Source organism: Capricornis sumatraensis, chromosome 23, assembly GCF_032405125.1.
Source record: "Capricornis sumatraensis isolate serow.1 chromosome 23, serow.2, whole genome shotgun sequence".
NCBI lineage: Eukaryota > Metazoa > Chordata > Mammalia > Artiodactyla > Bovidae > Capricornis > Capricornis sumatraensis.
The window spans coordinates 15967129-15991118 of NC_091091.1; the positions used below are offsets into that span (position 1 = coordinate 15967129).

The following is a 23990-nucleotide window of genomic DNA, read 5'->3' on the forward strand; positions in this document are numbered from 1 at the left end:
CACTGCCGGTATTCAGATCTGACCACTGCAGGTGCCATCATCCAATGCTACCATGACATGGGCACTTGGCATGGCCCAGTTGATTCAGATCATGAAGGTGGAAGAGCTCACAGCCAGCAAAGTGGCACTGACCGGTAGTCAAGCAGCTTCCCAAGTCCAAGATCAAGTTCCCACTGGCCCCTTGGGTCCTGCACAGCACAAACCACGCTTGTCAAGAGGCCCAACACCTCCTTTTAGATGCAAGGCCCTCCCCATCCCTGATCGGGCCAAATAAATTCCTTGAGGGGAAAAAAACAAAACTTCCTCTTCACCTGGGGAATATGTAAAAGAGAGATCTGAAAGGTAGGTAGGAACTAGTTGAATGTATAAGGAGGCATGATGAAAGTTCCAGGCAAAGCGGGGAACATGTGTTCTCTTGTTTTCAGAGAACTGTGTAGTTCATTTTGAATGATGTCTCATCCAAAAGAAGTTTTATTTACATGTTCTTCAATGCCATTAAAAGGACAGTTTTCAAAAGTTACACAAAGGCAGTGGTTTCTGGTTCGTTAAGATGTTTTCTGCTCTCTGTAATATTATTGCCTTACCCAGTCTTGCAGAATACTGCAGACCACTTTGAATGATACTGTTTTAACAGAAGCCTAATGGAGTACCCGCCCATTTCTCAGTGAACCCCTTCACAGTGAATTGCTCAACCATGAAAGTAGACTGCTGGCAACCTGGTTTGTGATAGATGATCCTGGGCAACTATAAACCAGATCCAGTGAGACACCTGCCTCAATTTGAACCAATCAGAATCTCTCCTGAAAATTAAGGTTGGCAGCTAAGGAGCTGCTCATTATTCTCAGGGTACAGCTGGAACAGAGGGACACTTAACCATAGAAGCTGAGAGACTTTTCTTGCACTAAACAGAGAAGTGAAGAAAGAGAAGAAGAAGCAGAGGTTGCAAGGAGATCCAGGGTCAAGGAAGCATCTAGCTCCAGAGAGAAAGAGAGGTCAAAGGGTGCCTTAGCTCCTGAAAGTGGCACTGACCGGTAGTCAAGCAGCTTCCCAAGTCCAAGATCAAGTTCCCACTGGCCCCTTCGGTCCTGCACAGCACAAACCACGCTTGTCAAGAAGCCCAGCAAGGGACTCAGCTGTGTTCCCACCCCTGGGTTCTGAGACATAACCAAGGCTATCCTTATATATTCTCTGCTCTCCCACCAGACCTTTCTGAAGTGAATTCAAATGAATCTCATTACATTACAAAAAAAAAAAAAGGGTTCAAAGACAAGATAATGAATCTGTGTGCCTTTGTTCCCTAGTGGGTCAGTTGGTAGCTACATCATGCTCAAGCAGCAATGTTACAAGACCTCAAATTAAGATTATTCCCTGCTCAAAATGCATGCTTGCATGCTTATGACTTGGCAAGCTTTCTTCTGAGTCTCTGTAAAGTCCTGATAAATCTCAGTCAACATCTGCCTGCTCCTTGTTCCCCAGTAGGTTAGGTCAGCAACTTTTGCATCCTCATACTATCCTGCTCAAAGCACAGCAGGTAAGGAAGGCCTCCAACACACGTGGGCGCAGTGGTGCACAATATGGACCAGGTCTCTACCTGCCTAGAGCGTTCAGCTATTGGGCATCCACACCTGCAATGCTCAGCCATGTCCGACTCTTTGCAATGCTGTGTACTGTAGCTCACCAGACTCCTCTGTCTGTAGGATTTTCCAGGCAAGAATACTGGAGTGAGTTGCCATTTCCTCCTCCATGGGATCTTCCTGACCCCCAGACTGAATCTGCATCTCCTATGTCTCCCATATTGCAGGCAGATTCTTTACCACTTGAGCCATCAGGGAAATTTACAGCTACTGGGGGACACAGGTAATTCAACACAAAATTAAACTGTAATTCCAATTAAGTGCTGCGTAGCCATTGAAAAGTACAGCATGCCAGAGAGACGTACAACAGGGGTACCTAATGCAGTCAGGGAGGGGTGGAAGAAAAGTGATCTGTCAAGAGAGAACATGATTCCAAAACAAGCAAAGTGTCACGCGAGTGTATGTTCCTGGGTTCTTTGTCTCGTCACAACAAAGATTTGGAGTGACGGACATTAAAGCCCCCTCGGCGAATCACAGCTCTCAGGTCTTGGATAGACTGTGTTATAGCTCTTAGACAAATCAGTGTTACAGCTCAGTGTTACAGCTCTATTTTATTTAGAAGATAGCAGGAAAATCCATCTTCGAGGCGTGAGGGCACGTCGATCCAAAGACGCAAAGAGAAGAGCGCCCCAGCGCACAGGAGAGAGAGAGAGAGCTAGCTTGGCTCCTCTTTTTATACGTTTATCTCTCCCTGGGCCTGTCCTATGTAAATTGGGCCAGCCAGGAGTGTTGTTTATTTTACCTGAGGTCCTCACTCTGGTCCTCAGACCTTCTTTTGTTCTATTTTCGCGGGCTTTTCCCTTCCTTGTCTTCTAGCCACCGCCATTTTGGACTCGTTTTCCCTATTCTACCTACCTAACAAAAGGTTTTGCTTACACTGGGCTACTGTGTACCACACGTCTTCCTAAATACTTTTACGTGTATGAGCTCATTTAATCATCACAAGTCTATGTCACAGGGCTACTGCGTACCAGACATTTTTCTAAGCACTTTACATGTATGAGCTCAAGCTCTATTCATCACAAGTCTATGTGGTAAATATTATTATTAGGCCCATTTTATAGATGATTCAAATACACCATAGAGAGATTAGTAAGCACGCCTAAGTACACACATTTCGTGGTGGAGTCAAGATTCAAACCCAGGCAGTTTGAATAATGAATGCTAATTTATTGATTGAACAGCTACAAATTAGACAAAGTATAATGCTTATCACCCCCATCCCCTCCATTACCACTCCTGTTGGTCATTTCTATTTTTAAAATAGAACTGGACATGGAACAACAGACTGGTTCCAAATAGGAAAAGGAGTACGTCAAGGCTGTATATTGTCACCCTGCTTATTTAACTTATATGCAGAGTATATCATGAGAAATGCTAGACTGGAAGAAACACAAGCTGGAATCAAGATTTCCGAGAGAAATATCAATAACCTCAGAGATGCAGATGACACCACCCTTATTGCAGAAAGCGAAGAGGAACTCAAAAGCCTCTTGATGAAAGTAAAAGAGGAGAGCGAAAAAGTTGGCTTAAAGCTCAACATTCAGAAAACGAAGATCATGGCATCCGGTCCCGTCACTTCATGGGAAACAGATGGGGAAACAGTGGAAACAGGGTCAGACTTTATTTTTTTGGGCTCCAAAATCACTGCAGATGGTGACTGCAGCCATGAAATTAAAAGACACTTACACCTTGGAAGAAAAGTTATGACCAACCTAGATAGCATATTCAAAAGCAGAGACATTACTTTGCTGACTAAAATCCGTCTAGTCAAGGTCAAGGCTATGGTTTTTCCAGTAGTCATGTATGGATGTGAGAGTTGGACTGTGAAGAAGGCTGAGCACCAAAGAATTGATGCTTTTGAATTGTGGTGTTGGAGAAGACTCTTGAGAGTCCCTTGGACTGCAAGGAGATCCAACCAGTCCATTCTGAAGGAGATCAGTCCTGGGATTTCTTTGGGAGGAATGATGCTAAAAGTGAAACTCCAGTACTTTGGCCACCTCATGCGAAGAGTTGACTCATTGGAAAAGACTCTGATGCTGGGAGGGATTGGGGGCAGGAGGAGAAGGGGACGACCGAGGATGAGATGGCTGGATGGCATCACTGACTCGATGGGCGTGAGTCTGAGTGAACTCCGGGAGTTGGTGATGGACAGGGAGGCCTGGCGTTCTGTGATTCACGGGGTCGCAAAGAGCTGGACACAACTGAGCGACTGAACTGAACTGAACTGAACTGAAATACCCTTAGGCTTTGAAATGTGCATCTAGTGTGACCCAACTGTATATGCAGAGTCAATGTCAAGATTTTTTTAAAAAGAGCATTTCGAGGCAATTCTGCCTCATTATCACACTCCAGATAATACTGAATAGCAACCACATTGTAACCAGCAGTGACCTCTACATATCAGGGAGCAGGAAAACAAACTGGATTGTTTCAAGGTTGTACCAGCTGCCAGTTGAAATCACCCCACTGGAGGGAACTCTAAAGGGCAGTTGCTGGGTGACAGAAGAAGCTGGTTGACATGCAGTGCTCCTTTTAGGGAAAATCCTTCCATGCGGATTTTTATTTCTACATTCTTTCATTTGATTTTGCAGCTTCATCAGAAAATGAATGTTCTGTTATTTTATCTAACAAAACGTACTGCAGCAGTTACTGGTGAAGCTGCTGAGGGCTGAACCAGCTCCAGTATGAAAGTGAAATTGCCATAGTTCGAGTGCCTTCTAGCTATACTATATTATATTGAAAGGAAGAGGTTTATTTTTTTCAAAGATACAAAATGTGTTTATAATTAATTAACAAAACTAAGAATTCTTTGGAAATTCTTTTATTTGTTTCTGTTCTTCTTTCCTTCTGGCTTTTATTCTCCCCTCCTCTTCTTTGAGCTCATTCTACACCACTCTTGGGCTTCCCTGGTGGCCCAGTTGGTAAAGAATCTGCCTGCAATGCAGGAGACACAGGTTTGATCCCTGGGTGGGGAAGATCCCCTGGAGAAGGAAATGGTAACCCATTCCAGTATTCTTGCCTGGAAAATTCCACGGACAGAGGAGCCTGGTGGGCTACAGTCCATGGGGTCACAAAGAGTCAGACACGGCTGAGCAACTAAATCAACACCATACCACTCTCAGCAATTTTCAGATCATCTTCCTTCTGGAAACTTTATAATATTTAAGTAACAGATACTGGCCTGATTTGTACATATGAACTTTCAGAGAAATGATAGGTCTGTTTTGAGCTAATCACTCATTTCCCTTGGTATTAACTCTGTGACATCATCAGGGATATTCACAAACATCTCAGTGCTCCCATTTCTTGAACATGGTAGGACTACACCTCTGTCCATGGAATTTTCCTGGCAAGAACACTGGAATGGGTTTTTATTTCCTTCTCCAGGGAATATGGGTGGGGGGTGGGGGGGTCTGGGTGGGTGGGGTGGGGGGTGGGGGGGGAAGAAGAGGGAACGAAAAAAAAAAAAAAAACCAAGAGGGCCGGCTATTGTAGCTTTTACAAACCATTGAGAAACATTGCTCATGGTTCCCTTCTCTTAGTACGTTAGATTTAGGAACATGGAAGAAGGTAGATGGTAAATTAGAGAAACTTCTTTGCAAGGGATTGCCCTTGCCTATATCTATCTGGTCAATTTTGGACACTGATAAAATCTATTTTAGAACCTCTTCAGACCCCAGAAAGCTCAGAAGGGAGTGAGGATGAAGGTGAAACCCGGTCAAAGGGAGAACCTGAATATGCAAAGCCCGAGGGCATAGAACAAAAAATGCAGGAGACTCTTAAAGCTACCTTCTGCACCTTTGTTTGGGGAGGACGAATTTCCTTTACCTCCTCTTCCTCCGGCTCCTGTCTTAACAGCTGGAGTGACTCAAGTTTTTTCTTCCTTGTCATGGATAGCAGTTCTGTCATGCCTCCAGAAAGGTATTTGTCAGACTCGACAGGAGGGTGACTTGGAGGCTATGACTATGACATTTCCAAGGACAATACATGAACCAGTAGCTCCTGGGAAAGATCCTAATAATCCTAATGGGGTGTATGAGGCTGTACACAAATAGATTCGCTTCAAAATACTAAAGAAATTTAAGCAAGCTGTTCAACGTTATGGAGTAAAATCTCCTTTTACCTTAGAAATAGTGCAGGGACTAGCTGAGGGTTCCCATTTGATTATGGTGGCTCATGACCAAGACAGACAGATCCCCATCTCTTTAGATCAATTGATAGGCAGTGGAAATTGGGGGAGAACTCAAATCAAGTGCTTATGGAAGGTCACCTATAGAACAGGTGAGGCGATACTGCATAAGAACCTGGGAGAAAATAGAGGTTAAAGGACAGGTTTTCTTTAAGAGAAGACCTCACCTGCCCAGAGAGACAGTCTCTGCTGGGACAATTTCTTATCAGTCTGTCCATCCCTGTCATCAGAGCCAATTTGAACACTCACTGGTTTAATTTTTAACTATGAAACTATGACTACAAAAACAGAGATGACATTTTTTGTACTAAATGGCCATGATATTCTTTAGACTCCAGAGAAAACTGGTTAAAATGAAGTCTTTTAGAAATTGCAAAACCGGTTCTTTTTGCACGTGCAGTTAAGAAAAAGCTGGCTTGTTAAAATACTTTTTTGGAGCTCCAATTCTGTCTGAGAAACAAAAACAGGCCGGGGAAAAAACCTAAAGTTAACTCTTATCATGTCTTTGGGATACACAGCCCACTCTATCTGGGACTCAAGCCATGAACAAATCGGTAGAACTCAAACCAAGAAAAAAGAAGGGGCAAAGAGACATTTTAAATATCAAGCAGAAAAAAAGAGACATTTTAAATATCACGCAGAAAACTATGAGATCTCTGTCTATATGTCTGTCTAAATTTATGTGTGTCTCAGTGTGTCTTTGTCCTTGGACAAAATTGCTAAAGGCTAATTGTCAATGAGCTCTATTTAATTGGCCTAAAGAGAAGTAAGTGCTTATGAATCAAATAATTCTAAATTCAAAAAAATTAAAATGAATTTCAGGCTTGTGTGAACTGGGAAATATTCACTATTAAAGTGATACCTGGTATGAAGGTTTATTTATTGACTTTGTGAAGATACTTTTGTAAATGACATAGCTTTGGGTGATTTATATTTACCAATCTACAGAATGATGCTATAAAGTACAGTTCACAGTTGCTAAAGGAAAGTAAGATGTGTTTTTAATAAAAAGGTATAAGGAAGGGAATTACATTCTATTAAGGAAAAAGGAAGTTTATCTGAACTTACAGGTGGCTGTTCTCTGAATGGGCAAATAGAGTGATGAATACAGAAACGTAAGTTTCTTAAGACGTTAAACTGCCTTTGAAATCTTTTATTGTTACTTTGACTAAGCGAATAACTATTGTTTCAAAATAAATATAAGCTGGTACCAATCTGGAATTTGAGTTTCTCTTCCTGTTAAAAAAAGACAAAGCCTTCTTGGAATGTGACTTCTGATAACAAGACTATGTAAATTTCTTGGTCTTTAAGTGATGCATACTTGTTTTTAAAATCTTTTGTTACTTTCATAAAATGACTGAGTGTTATTTCACAATGATCTATGAAGACTATGATACACATGGACAAAGCACATTCTACTTCTACAAAATTAACTTCTCAACAGGAAATTTAAAATGGAAAAATGGCTATAAACCAAACAGTCGGGGCTATGGGAAATCCAAGACAGCCACTTGGCTTTTCCTGGCTCCCTGACAAATCTCACTTTTATTTGATAGGATAAGCCTTTCCTGGCTGTAGGGTTAATATCTCACAATGGAAAAAAAATGGTTAAAATACAGTTTCTTAAATTTCCAGTGATCAGGGCCCCCACTTTGCTGGACAGGTCGTACAGACACTGGCAAAAATTTCATGAGCTTCTTGGAGACTATCACGTTCACTGACGTCCTTTGTCATCAGGCAAGGACCACAAAACAAAAGGATTGGTTACATGAGATTGAACAGCTAAATATGACTATAATTTTCATGACTTTTTGTCTGACATATTACTAGCTTCTAATCTTTGTTTTCAGATATTAAAAAAAAACTCTTCTCAAGTCACTGATGGTTTAAAATAATTTAGTGATTTATACCTGTGGGTAAAATTAAAATATTTTTCTTTTCTCTCTGTCTCATCCCTTCAGAAATTGGAGACATTTGGGTTCTGAACAGCCTCATCAAGGTACAAAAAAGACTGTCTCCAGACATATACAAAAATCTCAGAGTATACTGGGGAGCCCAAACTCATATAGATGAGGAGATTAACAACAGGTTGGTGGATTTAGAAAATGCAGTGCTACTCTTAGGAGAAGAAGCACAAAATCTTAAATTACAAATACATTTAAAGTGTGACTGGAACATTACTACTTTTTGTGTGACCCCCTAGGAATACAACCAATCTAAACACTCCTGGGGAAAGGTTAGACAGCACTTACAGGGCCATAGAACTGACAACCTTACTCTAGATATTAAAAAGCTACAAGCAAAAATCATTGGCATGCAGCATGCTTCTCTTAGACCATTACCACGTACAGACAGACTTCAAGGAATAGCAGAGGGCCTTAACTCATTGAGTCCTCTCGAGTGGATCAAATACATTGGAGGTGATCTCACTAAAACACTAGCTATGTTTTGCTGTTTCACTATAATCTTCTGTTTAGTCCTCAGATGCATAGGAAAAACCGTTCAAGAACTAATGAAGAAAGAAGTTGCAAGATCAACATATCTTCTGCTACAAAAACAAAAACGGAGATATGCAGGGGTTAATAGTCAGCTGCCTGTTGCTCTGGCTAAGCCATAAGAAAATCACCATGGGAAAAGAATAAAAGCAAAATATAGCAATGCAGCATAACCCAAATAAAAGTACATCAAGTTGATCAGTTGGGGTTGTCATGCCCTGATAAGCTAAGGAAAAACATCGTGTGGACCTTGGAATGCCGGATCAGCGCAAATTCAGAACACTGCTTTTGCACACACTAACATGTTTTCCCAAGGCATATGCGGGTCTATGACCTCCAGCTAGATGATAGCCCTTGTAAAAGAAAATAACAAAGATAGTTTAAAGTAATCAATAAAATGGGAGATGTGACCAGGGACATAGGAGGCTGACTTCAACGTAATACAACAGATACATTCTGCTTGCCAAGACACTAAATAAAAGTGATGTGGCTCCGAGGAGCAGGGCTCCTGACCCAAGAGGTCTTGAGTCCCCTGGTCCCATCTTTAAAACTTTAATTCTGTCTCTTGTTTCTTTTCCCAAACTGTGCGTCGACCACTTTTGATCCCTACCTGCTTTGCTGGCCGCAGCAATCCAGGACCAACCTCTGTGGTGCTTGTTTTTCTTCCATTTCCAGAGCACATTGTCTCAGACTATGAGGTTGGTTGCTGTGAAATGAGGCTGGCAGGACACTATTTCTGCAACCAGATGTTCTGTTCAGCAATATGAGGTTGTGTTATGAGGCATCTGAAATCTCCAGTTTGGTCCTGGGCTGGAAGGGGGGTGGGAGGCTGAAGTTCAGCCGGAGCTGGATTGGCTAAACTGGGTACCCTAGCTAGCATAGGGTCACATCAGCTCTGAGGATCTGTGTATTCACTTAGAGGGATGTCTTTACATACTGCACAAAAGAGCTGTGTGTACCAGCAGGACTCCCCTGCAAACTCAGAGGGCCCCTTGGAAATGAGACTACTGACACTTGGATGAACATCAACTAAAATAATGTTCGTTTGCTTACTAAATATTTATTGAGCACCCATTATGTGCTAAACACTGTGCCTGACACTGCAGAGCCAAAAGTGAATAAAGAAATTACAGTCGGGGAAGGTTGGGAAGTGATGCAGAAAGCAGGAATGTGGACAGGTATGACAAGTGCCACCTTAGATATGAGTGCAAAGGTAGTAGAAACATCCACAGAAGGCTAATATGAGGCGCAAAGGGTTGGAGGAGGCTTGGACGAGGGACTCACCACCAAGATGAGGCTTGAAGGAGTGATCACAACAGCTAACATTTATTGAGCACATACTGTATACATCCATCCAGCCCTGTTCAGACAGCCCTGCATGAGAACCCTCATTTAGTCCTTATGACGCCCTATGAGGTAGATAACATTATTCTCTCCATTTTACAGATGAGGAAACTTAGGCTCACAGTAAATGGTGGAGCTGGATTCAAATCAGAGCGGCTTGGTTCCAGACTAAAGGGGGAGGAAAGAGCCAAATCAGCCTTCAAGGCAGGGGCAAGTGCTGTGCAACAGCATAGAGGGAGGAAAGATGCTCCCCAAGTCCTTTGAGGAACTCAAAGTGTCTGGGGGTGGGAACAGGAGTCCTGAGATGACACAGCTCCATCTGCAGGTTAGAAGGGAAACCAGAGGCAGGGGACAGCCAGCTGTGGACTGTCAAAAATCAACTGTGTGATTCCTGTCATCTAACCCCTCCTGGTTTAGTCTCTCCCTTTTGTAAAAGACGGTAGTAAGAATACCTGGGCTCTACCATAGAGAATGGCTATGGGCATCAAATGGGGAAAATGCATGTAAACTTGATAGCAAAATGCAAATTCCTTCCCAGACTTGAGATTTCATCAGTATCATTTCCCCAGTAGCTTCAAAGATTTGCAAACCCTAATCAACAGTGTCAGGGCAGTAGCAAGAGACTTTGAAGTAGAGCAGCAGGGTGGGGAAATAGACCCTCATCCTGTGTCTATCACTTGCATCCAAACTCACCACTTGCTGTGTGATTCCAAGGCAAGCTACTCTCTCACCATCAACTACATCATCTGGGCAATGGGGATGATGATAGCATTCACCTTATAAGTCGCTGGGAGGAATAAATAACACTTGTAATATGCTTAGGACAGCTCCCAGCACAGAGGAAAGACAAAACACTAACAGCTATCATTTTTAACATTATTAAGAACTCTATTGACTCCTCACCCCATTCCTCCACGTTCTATGTGATAAAAAACACATGCAGATATTAGAAAGCAGAGCTGATGAAGGTTTGCAATCCAATGCAAGTGCACTGCTCTGGACGTTCTTCCTGTTTCCCACAGGCTGGCAAGCAGCTGGCTCTCCATGCTCTCTGTCCTGGAAGAAAGTGCCCCAAAGAGGTAAAACACAGGGATCAAACACCATTTGCACAAACCAGGCTGCTCTCATCATTTTTAGACAATCTAAACATCTACTTTTATATCTATTCCTTATTAGATGGTGAAATTCTCAAAGGTGTCCTGGTGTCTAGCCTGGTACCGGCACGTAGTACACAGTTGATATATGCATGTGAATTCATCTGAATTTGAGCTTTAAAGCTCAGTATATAGAGAGTATGATAACATTTTTTGAAACTCCAGGCTAATAATATCTCCAGGATTTTGCAATAGAAATATATTAAATGGGCAAAAGATACTATAGTTCTAAATGTGGCAGTGTTCCCTTGTAATAGTCAATATTGATAATTATACATCATATGTTCATATAATGTTATACAAAGAACAAAATGAGCCAATAAAACTACATACACTAACAAGGATGAATTTCACAAACATTATACTGAATGAGAAGCCACACAAAAACAAATGCATACTGTATAATTCCCATCATATGAAGTTTAAAAACAAGCAAAACTGATGCATAGCTTTAAAAGTCTGGGTATTGACTATCTTTGGAAGAGGTGTACTGATGGGGAGGAGGCTCAAGAGAGACTTTTGAAGAACTGGTTACATTTCTTTCTTTTTTAAAATAAATGTGCTTTTTAATTTTGTCAAGTACATTTTTCTTTTTCCTTTTATTATTTATTTATTTTGGCTGTGCCGCATGGCATGTGGGATCTTAGTTCCCTGACCAGCAGTAAAATCCATACCCTCTGAAGTGGAAGCACAGAGTCTTAGCCTTTGAACCATGAGGGAAGTCTCACATTTCTTGACCTGAAGTATTATTTTCATGGGCACATTAAATTTGTGATCATTCTTTGAGCTGTACACTTATGATCTGTGCATTTTTTCCTGTATGATAGTTATACTTCAATAAAATATAACTTTATAAAAATAATTATGGCACATTAAAAAAATCATCTCCGCAAGTAAGAACAGGGCATTCAAAAAGTAGCTGAACCTACACTAATCAACCAATAAGAAAGGACAGTGAAAGGAAAAACATGATGGATTTCAGAAGGTATATAGACTTGGTTGGTATATTGGCTGAAGATGCAAGGGATTATTAACTATATATCTGCATGGGAATAAAACCCAAAGTGGCCTTGCAGTTTGATAAGACTGTCTCAATTTCTAAGCTTTCTCTATAACTATCACCAAATGGACCTCCATTTTATTAACTCAAAACTCTAAGGATAGAGGACTTCAACTTCAGCCTGTAATGTGCTAACTGATACTACCTCCTGCCATAAATAAAATACTGATAAATACAGACAAATATTTATTTTAAAAATTTTTATTTTTACTTTATTTTACTTTACAATACTGTATTGGTTTTGCCATACATTGACATGAATCCACCACGGGTGTACATGCAATCCCAAACATGAACCCCCCTCCCACCTCCCTCCCCACAACATCCCTCTGGGTCATCCCCGTGCACCAGCCCCAAGCATGCTGTATCCTGCATCGGACATAGACTGGTGATTTGATTCTTACATGATAGTATATATGTTTCAATGCCATTCTCCCAAATCATCCCACCCTCTCCCTCTCCCTCTGAGTCCAAAAGTCCGCTATACACATCTGTGTCTTTTTTGCTGTACAGACAAATATTTAAAGCACCTATTTTTAGATACTGAACAACAAGCTTCTCAAGACTGTAATCTCTGAAAGAGGGAAACAAATGAGGTAAGTCCTGCAAATGCCCCAGCTTCAAAGGCATTTAGATCCTGGCATAGAGGAGGAGAATCCAAAACAGAAACAGACTTACAGATGTAGAAAACAAACTTATGGTTACCAAAGGGGAAAGGGAAGGAGGAGGAGATACATTGCAAGATTAACCGATACAAAACGCTATACACAAAAGAGATAAGTAGCAAGGATTTACTGTAAAGCACAGGGCACTATATTCAATAACTTAAAACAATTTATAATAGAAAATAATCTGAACACACACACACACACACACACACACACACATATATAACTGGATCACTTTGCTGTACACCTAAATCTAACACAATATTGTAAGTCAGTTCAGTTCAGTTCAGTCGCTCAGTTGTGTCTGACTCTTTGCGACCCCATGAAGTGCAGAATCCAAGCCTCCCTGTCCATCACCAACTCCCAGAGTTTACCCAAACTCATGTCCATTGAGTTGGTAATGCCATCTAACCATCTCATTCTCTGTTGTCATCTTCTCCTCCTGCCTTCAATCTTTCCCAACATCAGGGTCTTTGCAAATGAGTCAGCTCTTCGCATCAGGTGGCCAAAATATTGGAGTTTCAGCTTCAACATCAGTCCTTCCAATGAACAAACACCCATGACTGATTTCCTTTAGGATGGACTGGTTGGATCTCCTTGCAGTTCAAGGGACTCTCAAGAGTCTTCTCCAACACCACAGTTCAAAAGCATCAATTCTTCGGCACTCAGCTTTCTTTATAGTCCAACTCTCACATCCATACATGACTACTGGAAAAACCATAGCCTATACTTCAATTTAAACAATGAATAGGGAATCAATGATTTGTGAAACAAAATGAGGCAGTCTAACATTTGTATAAATGTATTAGGGAGGTAGTGTAGTGGTAGGGAGGAGGGACTGAGAAAATATTTGAAGAAATAATGGTTGCTAATTTTTCTATATTTGACGGAAATATCAACTTAAAGATCCAAGAAGCTCAATGATCTTCAAGCAGGATAAACACAGAGAAAACTACAAATTACACAAATGAATACTGACGAAAATCAATAATAAAAAGCTGACAGGGAAAACAAGGGCACAGAGATAAGAAAATTACTGATGTCTCATCAAAGAAAATACAAGCCAAAAGAGAATAGAATAAGATCTTTAAAGGGTGAAGAGAAAAAAAAGCAGCCAACATATAATTGTATATTTAACAAAAATATCCCTCAAAAGACATGTTTCAGACAAAGAGTAAGAGACTTAGTTGCCAGCAGATATGTTGCTCATTTTTAAAAAATTGAAGTATAGTTGATTTACAATATCATATTAGTTTCAGGTGTACAATAGAGTGATTCAAAATATTATAGATTATACTCCATTTAAGGTTATTATAAAACTTTGGTTATATTTCTGTGCTGTAAATATATATTCTGTGCTGTAGCTTATTTATTTTACACACAATAGTTTATATTGGAGAAAGGAATGGCAACCCACTCCAGTATTCCTGCCTGGAGAATTCCATGGACAGAGGAGCCCAGCGAGCTACAGTCCATGGGGTCAGAAAGAGTCAGGCACCACTGGGAGACTAACACTACACTACGCTAGCAATCTGTATCTCTTAATCATTTACCTCTATCTTGCCCCTTCCCTTTCCCTCTCCCCACTGGTAACCACTAGTTCTTTATATCTGTGAGTCTGTTTCTCTTTTGTTATATTCATTTCATTTGCTTTATTTTTAAAATTCCACATATAAGTGATATCATACAATATTTATGCTTCTCTGCTTGACTTATTTTACTAACCAACAGAGGATGAGATCATTGGATGGCATCATCGACTCAATGGTCATAGTTTGAACAAACTCCTGGGGGTAAGTGAAGGACAGGAAAGCCTGGCGTGCTGTAGTCCATGGGGTTGCAAAGAGTCAGACACAACTGAGTGACTGAACAACGAGATTCATAAAGTCTGACTCAATCAATCCACTATTATGTCAATCATTTCCAATACTCTTCATGTCCATCTATGTTGTTGCAAATGGCAAAATTTCATTTTTTTTTAAGGCTGAGTATTATACCTCTCTATATAAGATCCTCTGGAGAAGGAAATGGCAACCCACTCCAGTATTCTTGCCTGGAAAATCCCATGGATGGAGAAGCCTGGTGGGCTACAGTCCACGGGGTCGCAAAGAGTCGGACACGACTGAGCGACTTCACTTTCACTTTTCACTTTCATAGATAGATAGATAGATAGATAGGATTACTATATATATATATCAGAATACTATGAACACTGGGGTATGTATGTGTGTATATATATATATATATATATATATATCTTTGACTTAGTATTTTCATTTGCTTTTGATAGATACCCAGGAATGGAATTGTTAGATTGTATAGTAGCTCTGTTTTTAGTTTTTTCAGGAACTTCCATACTGTTTTCCATAGTGGCTGCACCAATTGACATTCCCACCAACAGTGTACAAGGGTTCCTTTTTCTAAACATATTGCCAACATTTGTTATTCGTGTTCTTTTTGATGACAGCCATTCCAACAGGTGTGAGGTGATATACTTCATTGTGGTTCTGATTTGCATTTTTCATGATTAGCTATGCTGCACATCTTGTCATGTGCCTGTTGGCCATCTCTACATCTTCTTTGGAGAAATGCCTATTCAGATGTTCACTCCATTTTTTAATTGGGTTGCATTTTTTGTTTGTTTGTTTGTTTTTGAGTTGTATGAGTTGGTTTTGTACTTTGGATATTAACCTCTTGCTGGTCACATCATTTGCAAATATTTTCTCCCATTCAGCAGGGTATTTTTATTTCATGTTTTGTTGATGGTTTCCTTTGCTGTGCAAAAGATTTAAGTTTAATTAGGCTCCATATTTTTGCTTTCATTTATATTGCCTTAGGAGACAGATCCAAAAATACAGTGCTATGATTTATGTCCAAGAGGGTGGGCTTATCATATATGATCTCTATTATGCTGAAGTATGTTTCCTTCATACCCACTTCGTTGATTCAACATCATATACAGACGTTGAATTTTGTCAAAAGATTTTTTTCTGTATTTATTAACATGATCATATGATTTTTATTATTCAATTTGTTGACAGGGTGGATATTAACATGTGGATATTGACCTCTCCTGGCATACTGACCTATTCAGGAATCCTTGGGATAAATTCCACTTGATTATGGTGAATAATCCTTTTAATGCATTTTTGAATTCCATTTGCTAATATTTTGCTGAGGATTTTTGCATCTGTGTTCATCAGTGACACTGACTTGTAGTTTTCTTTTTTTGTTATATATTTGTCTGGTTTGGTATCATGTTTTGGTTTTTAGTTTTATTGACATTTTTTATTGCTTTTTAATCTCTATTTCATTTATTTCTGCTCTGATCTTTATGAATTATTTCCTTCTACTAACTGAGTTTTGTTTGTTTTCTTTTTCTGGTTCCTTTCGGTGTAAAGTTAGGTTGTTTAAGATTTTTCTTTCTTCCTGAGGTAGGCTTGTATTACTACAAACTTCCCTCTTAAAACATCCCCCAGATTTTGGATTGTTGTGTTTTCATTTTCATTTTCTCCAAGTATTTTAAAACTTCATCTGTAATTTCTTCAGTGATCCATTGGTTGTTTAGTAGTATACTGTTTAGCCTCCACATATTTGTGGTTTTTGCAGGTTTATTCTTGCTACCATCAGCACCAGTGTCCAAGCGGTAGAACGGGTTCTCAAGAATTGCTGACACCAGTGTCTGTGTCCCCAGGGGGAGCTCCAGCTGCCTCCTGCCTCTCTGGGAGACTCTCCGAGATCAACAGGTGGGTCTCACCCAGCTCCTTTCAAATTACTACTTCTGTCCAAGATATTGGAGCATGTGAGATTTTGTGTGCCCCCTTTAAGAGTGGAGTCTACTTCCCACAGCGCTCCGAGTCTCCCAAAAGTGAGCCTAGCTGGTCTTCAAAGCCAAACCTTCTAGGGGCTTTTCCTCCCAGTATAAGACCCCTGGGCTGAGGAACCTAGCATGGGGTTCAGACCCCTTGATCCTTGAGGAGACCCTAAGCAACTGTAACTATCCTCCCCTGTGTGGGTGGCCACCTGGGGTATGGGTCTTGACTATATGATGACTTTGCCCCTCCTATCAGTTTGTTGTGGTTCCCTCTTTATATCTTTTGTTGTTGTCCAGTTGTTCAGTCCCTAAGTCGTGTCCAATTCTTTGCAACCCCATGGACTCCAGCATGCGAGGCTTCCCTGTTCTTCACTATCTCCCAGAGTTTGTTCAAACTCATGTCCATTGAGTCTGTGGTGCTATCCAACATTTCATCCTCTTTCGCCCCCTTCGCCACTTGCCCTCAATCTTTCCCAGCATCAGGGTCTTTTCCAGTGAGTCAGCTCTTCACATCAGGTGGTCAAAGTATTGGAGCTTCAGCTTCAGTATCAGTTCTTCCAATGAATATTCAGGGTTGATTTTCTTTAGGATTGACTGGTTTGATCTCCTTGTTGTCCAAGTGACTCTCAAGAGTCTTCTCCAACACCATAGTTCAAAAGCATCAATTCTTCAGCATTCTTCCTTCTTTTATGGGCCAACACTCACATCCATACATGACTACTGGAAAAACCATAGCTTTGACTAGATGGACCTCTGTGGACAAAATGATGTCTCTGTTTTTTAATATGCTATTTATGTTTGTCATAGCTTTTTTCCCAAGGAGCAAGCATCTTTTAATTTCATGGCTGCAGTCACCATCTGCAGTGATTTTGGAGCCCAAGAAAAGAAAATCTGTCTCTGTTTCTACTTTTTCCCCATCTATTTGCCATGAAGTGCTGTGATCAGATGCCATGATCTTCTTTTTTTGAATGTTGAGTTTTAAGCCAGCTTTTTCACTCTCCCCTTTCACCTTCATCAAGAGGCTCTTTAGTTCCTCTTTGTTTTCTGCCATTAAAGTGGTATCATCTCCCTATCTGAAGTTGTTGATATTTCTCCCAGCAATCTTGATTCCAACTTGTGAGTCATTCAGCCCAGCATTTCACATGGTGTACTCTGCATATAAGTTAAATAAGCAGGGTGACAATGAAAGGTTGTTGTTGAATCACAACAATGGTATAAACCCCTGACAGGTTTCTGCCATGAGCTGTATAAGATCACGGTGGAATCGCAGAGCAGGGCTCCTTACTTACTTCACGCAGGGCATGTCATTCATTCACACAAGCACACCGTTAGAGTTAGTAAAGCACAGCAGAAAACGTGTTCGCTAAGAGAACAAAGAGCTAGAGCTCCAAGCATCCTTACCTTGTCCTGAAGGATCCCGGATGGGCCCCCAAGATGAAAGGTTGTTGTTGAATCATGACGCCATGATTCTTGGCCCCCGGAGGAGAAGAATTCAATCTGGGGCCAGAGACGAGGCTTGATCGCGCAGAGCTTTTGTATAATAAAGTTTTATTAAAGTATAAAGGAGATAGAGAAGGTTTCTAACATAGGCATCAGAAGGGGGCAAAAAGAGTACCCCCTTGCTAGTGTTAGCAATGGAGTTATATACTCTCCAATAAATCCAAAGAATGTCTGGAGGTTGTAAAGACCTCATCAGACCTACTCCCATAATTTACATTTTAAGATAATGGAATTAGCCAGAAGGTTTAATCCAGAGACTATCCTCAGGCAGAATACATTGTTGTTATATAATCCTAAGGAATGTAGAGAAAAAACGTTTGTCCTTTCCTCCTCCTTGAGAATTCCAGACCCCTCTTTCCTTGGGGACCCTTAGACTTCTTATCAACCTGCCTAGGAAATGACTCTCTCAACAACATACAACCTTGATGTACTTTTTCCAGTTTTGAACAAGTCAGTTGTTTCATGTCTAGTTCTGTTGCTTGTTGTCCTGCATACAGGTTTCTGAGGAGACAGGTAAGGTGGTCTGCTATTCCCATCTCTTTAAGAATTTTCCACAGTTTGTTGTGATCCACGCAGTCAAAGGCTTTAGTCAAGTCAATGAAGCAGAAGTATATATTTTTTGGAACTCCCTTCCTTTTTCATGATCCAACAGATGTTGGCAATTTGATCTCTGGTTCCTTTGCCTTTTCCAAACCCAGTTTTGTACATCTGAAAGTTCTCTGTTCACATACTGCTGAAGCCTAACTTGAAGGATTTTGAGCATAATCTTGCTAGCATGTGAAATGAGTGCAATTGTATGGTAATTTGAACATTCTTTAGCATTGCCTTTCTTTGAGATTGGAATGGAAACTGACTGGCCTTTTCCAGTCCTGTGGCCACTTCAGAGTTTCCCAAATTTGCTGACATATTGAGTGCAGCACTTTAACAGCATCATCTTTTAGGATTTGCAACAGCTCAGCTGGAATTCCATCTCCTCCACTGGTTTTGCCTGTAGTAATACCACCTAAGTCCCACTTGACTTCACACTCCAGGATGTCTGGCTCTAGGTGAGAGACCACATCATTTGGGTTATCCAGGTCATTAAGACCTTTTTTATGCAGTTCTGTGTATTCTTGCCCCCTCTTCCTAATCTCTTCTGCATCTGTTGGGTCTTTGTGGTTTCTGTTCTTTTTCATGCCCATCTTTGCATGAAAAATTTCCCTTGGTATCTTTAATTTTCTTGAAGAGATCTTTAGGCTTTCCCATTCTATTGCTTTCCTCTATTTCTTTTCACTGTTCACTTAAGAAGGATTTCTCATCTCTCCTTGCTATTCTCTGGAACTCTGCATTCATGCGGGTATATCTTTCTCTATATCTTTAGTTGTAGAAAATCTTTTTCTGTTCGATCCCAGTCTTTCTCATCAACAGTTGCTCGTAAGTGGTTGTAATTTTGGTGTGCCCACAATAGGAGGTGAGTTCTGGATCTTTCTACTCTATTATCTTGTTCCCAGAATCTTCTCCACAAGAAATGTTTTTTAAAAGCTCCTCAGGCTAAAGGAAAATGATACCATAAAGAAACTTAGATCATCACAAAGGCAAGAAGGGTGTCAGAAATGGTAAATATTTGAGTATATATAAAAGATCTTTTCCTTCTTTTATTATCTTTGAAAGATAATTGACTGTCACCCACAAAATAATAATAAATGTATCCCTATATGAAGAAACTTATGACCATCTATTTTTCCCTCCCCCACCCTTTTAAATATATGTCATAGATTTTATTTCTACATTATAAATGTGGATACTCATGAACACATGCACCCACACACATACACTTATGCATATATAACTTGCAGAACAAAGGAACAAGGTGAATACAGCTTGGCAGAACTAGACTAGCCTTAAAGCATTTGTTTTTCTAGGTCAGTAATGCTGGTAAAGTAATGTTCAAAATTCTACAAGCCAGGCTTCAGCAATACGTGAACACTGAACTCCCTGATGTTCAAGCTGGTTTTAGAAAAGGCAGAGGAACCAGAGATCAAATTGCCAACATTTGCTGGATCATCGAAAAAGCAAGAGAGTTCCAGAAAAACATCTACTTCTGCTTTATTGACTATGCCAAAGCCTTTGACTGTGTGGATCGCAATAAACTGTGGAAAATTCTGAAAGAGATGAGAATACCAGACCACCTGACCTGCCTCTTGAGACATCTGTATACAGGTCAGGAAGCAACAGTTAGAACTGGACATGGAACAACAGACTGGTTCCAAATAGGAAAAGGAGTATGTCAAGGCTGTATATTGTTACCTTGCTTATTTAACTTCTATGCAGAGTACATCATGAGAAATGCTGGACTGGAAGAAACACAAGCTGGAATCAAGATTGCCGGGAGAAATATCAATAACGTCAGATATGCAGATGACACCACCCTTATGGCAGAAAGTGAAGAGGAACTCAAAAGCCTCTTGATGAAAGTGAAAGAGGAGAGTGAAAAAGTTGGCTTAAAGCTCAACATTCAGAAAACGAAGATCATGGCATCTGGTCCTATCACTTCATGGGAAATAGATGGGGAAACAGTGGAAACAGTGTCAGACTTTTTTTTTTGGGGGGCTCCAAAATCACTGCAGATGGTGACTGCAGCCATGAAATTAAAAGACGCTTACTCCTTGGAAGAAAAGTTATGACCAACCTACATAGTATATTCAAAAGCAGAGACATTACTTTGCCAACTAAGGTCCGTCTAGTCAAGACTATGGTTTTTCCAGTAGTCATGCATAGATGTCAGAGTTGGACTGTGAAGAAGGCAGAGCACCAAAGAATTGATGCTTTTGAACTGTGGTGTTGGAGAAGACTCTTGAGAGTCCCTTAGACTGCAAGGAGATCCAACCAGTCCATTCTGAAGGAGATCAACCCTGGGATTTCTTTGGAAGGAATGATGCTAAAGCTGAAACTCCAGTACTTTGGCCACCTCATGCGAAGAGTTGACTCATTGGAAAAGACTTTGATGCTGGGAGGGACTGGGGGCAGGAGGAGAAGGGGACAACTGAGGATGAGATGGCTGGATGGCAACACTCACTCGATGGACGTGAATCTGGGTGAACTCCGGGAGTTGGTGATGGACAGGGAGGCCTGGCATGCTGCGATTCATGGGGTCGCAAAGAGTCGGACACGACTGCGCGACTGAACTGAACTGAATGGTTAAGTGGACTTGGGTGTTAGAGAGTCAAGGCAAATCTAACTCCACCAGTCGTAAGTATAGAACTCTGAGCAAGAAACGTAACAAGACAAAACCTAAATTTACTTATCTGTGAAAGGTGGGTACTGCCTCTTGAATAGTGTGGGTCCGAAGATTAACTAAATTACCATATATAAATTGTTAGCATATTGCCTGCCTGGCAAGAACAAAGACTTGACAAAGGGCAACCATTATTATCCTAAAGTCAAAAGTATCCCCACCGTGCCAGATGCCAACTTGGTCAGAGAGCAGTTGATCGAAAAGATATGATGGAACACGGGAAAGTAGGAGGTGGTAAAATACACTGAAAATTTTCATCTTCCAAAGCAGGATAAAGGAAATCATCTAAAGTTCATAAATCAGTAACAGGGAACTAAGAATGTATGAGTATAACGGTGATCACTAGATGAATTAGAAATAGAGGTGTTTACAGTGATTGCCTTTGAGAAGTGCAATTGAGGGAAGAGAGAGAAGTTTTTGTTCTTCATAAAGTATCCTTTTATACTGTTAAAAATTTAACCTGTATTAAATACTGCATAAAACTTCAAAACCTAGTTTTATAATTTAGAATGTACATATGGAGCAAGGAGAAAGGTTAAACAAATATACCAGGATTTGTGTAAAAATGGAGCTTCTTAATGTCCTATCTTTGCACCACGGAAGGGGAAACTACTGCTGCTCCAGAAAACCAGTGCTGGCCTCTGTTACATTGTAGTTGCCAAGAATTGTGTGTGTGTCCATACATCTGTTTGTAAAGTAAATAATGTTTTATGATTAAACCCTTTGCCTAATTCTTCCTCCCTTTAGGACTTATACTATTAAAAATTAAAATGCTAAGAAGCAAAGAAAAGCAATTTTTATAATATTAACTAAAGCCAGCCTATTTTCTCTTCTATAATGATAACCTCATTATCACACTCCAGTATCCACACCTCTGATTTCTTTCTAACTTACTTCTGTTGTCCAAAGCTGGGGTCTTAGCTAGGACCCTCAGGAAGGGAGTAGCTGGTGTTCATAGGCAATATGTAAAGATCCCCACAAAGAACACAGATCTGATTTTAGTCCCTTCCTGAATCCTCTGCTTGTCTGGGCACTCTACTATTTTCCCTCCATTCTCTTGCTCATCTTATCTATTTCTCTTGGCCCATTAAATCTCATTATTGGGAAAGTTAAGATGCTACAGAGACACCATAAGCTAGAGAGACAAGACACACAGCATCATTGTAGTATAGAATGTAGTCGTGGAATGCTGCCAGAGTAAGAGCCTTAAGGTGCAAGCCAGGATATAAAGTGAAAGAAACCTCTTTAATGAGGTTTTTTTGGAAGCTAGCAATCCTGGTAATTAAGTCTTCTGGACGAGTAGTCATCTGGACCATGGACTTCAGCTTCTGACGGCACTGGGTTCTAACCATACCTCCGTCCTCCCCACCAGTGTGACTCTGGCAAGTTGTTTAACATCTCTAAGTCTCAATTTTCTCATCTGGAAAATGAGGGTAATAATACGCACATCTTTTTAAAAAAGAACTTGCTCTCTGGTGTTCTACATATTATTAACTCAAGTCATTCTCACAGCAGTTGGGTACTATTATTATCCCTTTCTATAGACGTGTAAACCGAGGCTCCGAGGGAGGCTAAGTAACTTGTCTGAAGTCACACAGCTGTTAAGTAAGGCAGACAAGAGAGTATCCAGGCAGTCTGCCTCCAGAGCCCTGCTTTCAGCTATTATGCTAAACTGTCTGATAAAGTTCACCTGAGGATTAAATGAAACGATGCATTTAATAGCACTTGGCATATTTTGAGCATTTAATAAAGAGCAATTATTATAATGAGAGCTGGGTAGAATCCAAATCCCAAATTATAACAAACTTGGGGGTAAGGTAGATTACACTGTACTTTTATCATATGAAGCCAAGTCTAAAGTTCACACATCCTCATTCTCAGATCATCTGCAAACAGAAAGCAAGCTCCCACAGGAGCAAATAGGTTCCCGGGGGCACCAGAAATCATTTTTACAGGAGCTGTCTGTTGCTGAGTGGGAACAGAGGAGAGTACTAAAGCAAGGGCTTGACCGAGAAGCAGCGGAGTCCAGGTGGGGCAGGAGGCACGCCAGCCCTGCGCCTGCTGCATTATGGATGGCTGCGGTGGGGGCCTTAAGGATGGGAACCACAAATAGTGGGATGTCTCAAGTAATCAAAGGTTTTCACAATTCTCTGGTAGGAGTAAACCACAGACAACGAGGGAATTTGATAGCTATTAAAACCAGGGTTCCGCAGTTGGGAGGTAACTTTGCAGCCTGAAGAGGTCTATTTTCTGAGACTGACTGCAGTATGGTTCAAGCCAGAGCAAAAGAAGATACCCAGAACTCCATCACGAGTGAAGCCTTAACAGGAGCCGGCCTGGGAGCAAGAAAGGGACCAGAGGCCATGCTGGGTAAGCCTCAATGGTGGCGTTCTCCGGGCTCTCATGCAAGGAACTGGCATCTTGCTGACAAGATTTGCCTCTGCCCAGTCTCCCAAGGATTCTCCTTTCGCCGAAAACCCCTTCTAGTTGCCATCAGCCCAGTTATCATCCTCACCTTTTGGAGACTATTGACAATACTAGGGGAACTTCTCTCTCAGGAATTCTTCAACTGAATGAGCTGTAGTTCTAGGAAGGATTTCAGAAGATCAAGTTCAGTCTGTTTTCAGAACTGTAGGTGGGATAACTATGGCCAAATAGGCTATGAAGAAACATTCAGAATCTTTTTCTGTTTAAAGGAACATGGCCGGGGGGCGGGGGGGTGAGGGGGGTGGGGAGCGGTTCTTAAAAGATAATACATTTATTTATTCACACTTGGATTGCATTTGTGATCAAAATAAATGTCTAAAATCTTTAAAATGAAATACAGTAAGTACTTAGAAGATGAAGGGCTACAC

At 40.8% G+C, this 23990-nt stretch overlaps 1 pseudogene; it reads left to right on the top strand.

Moving 5' to 3' along the window:
• The first annotated feature begins 52 nt into the window (after positions 1-52).
• LOC138070536 (mitochondrial import inner membrane translocase subunit Tim17-A-like) lies at positions 53-23676 on the top strand (annotated as a pseudogene).
• Positions 23677-23990: the final 314 nt, after the last annotated feature.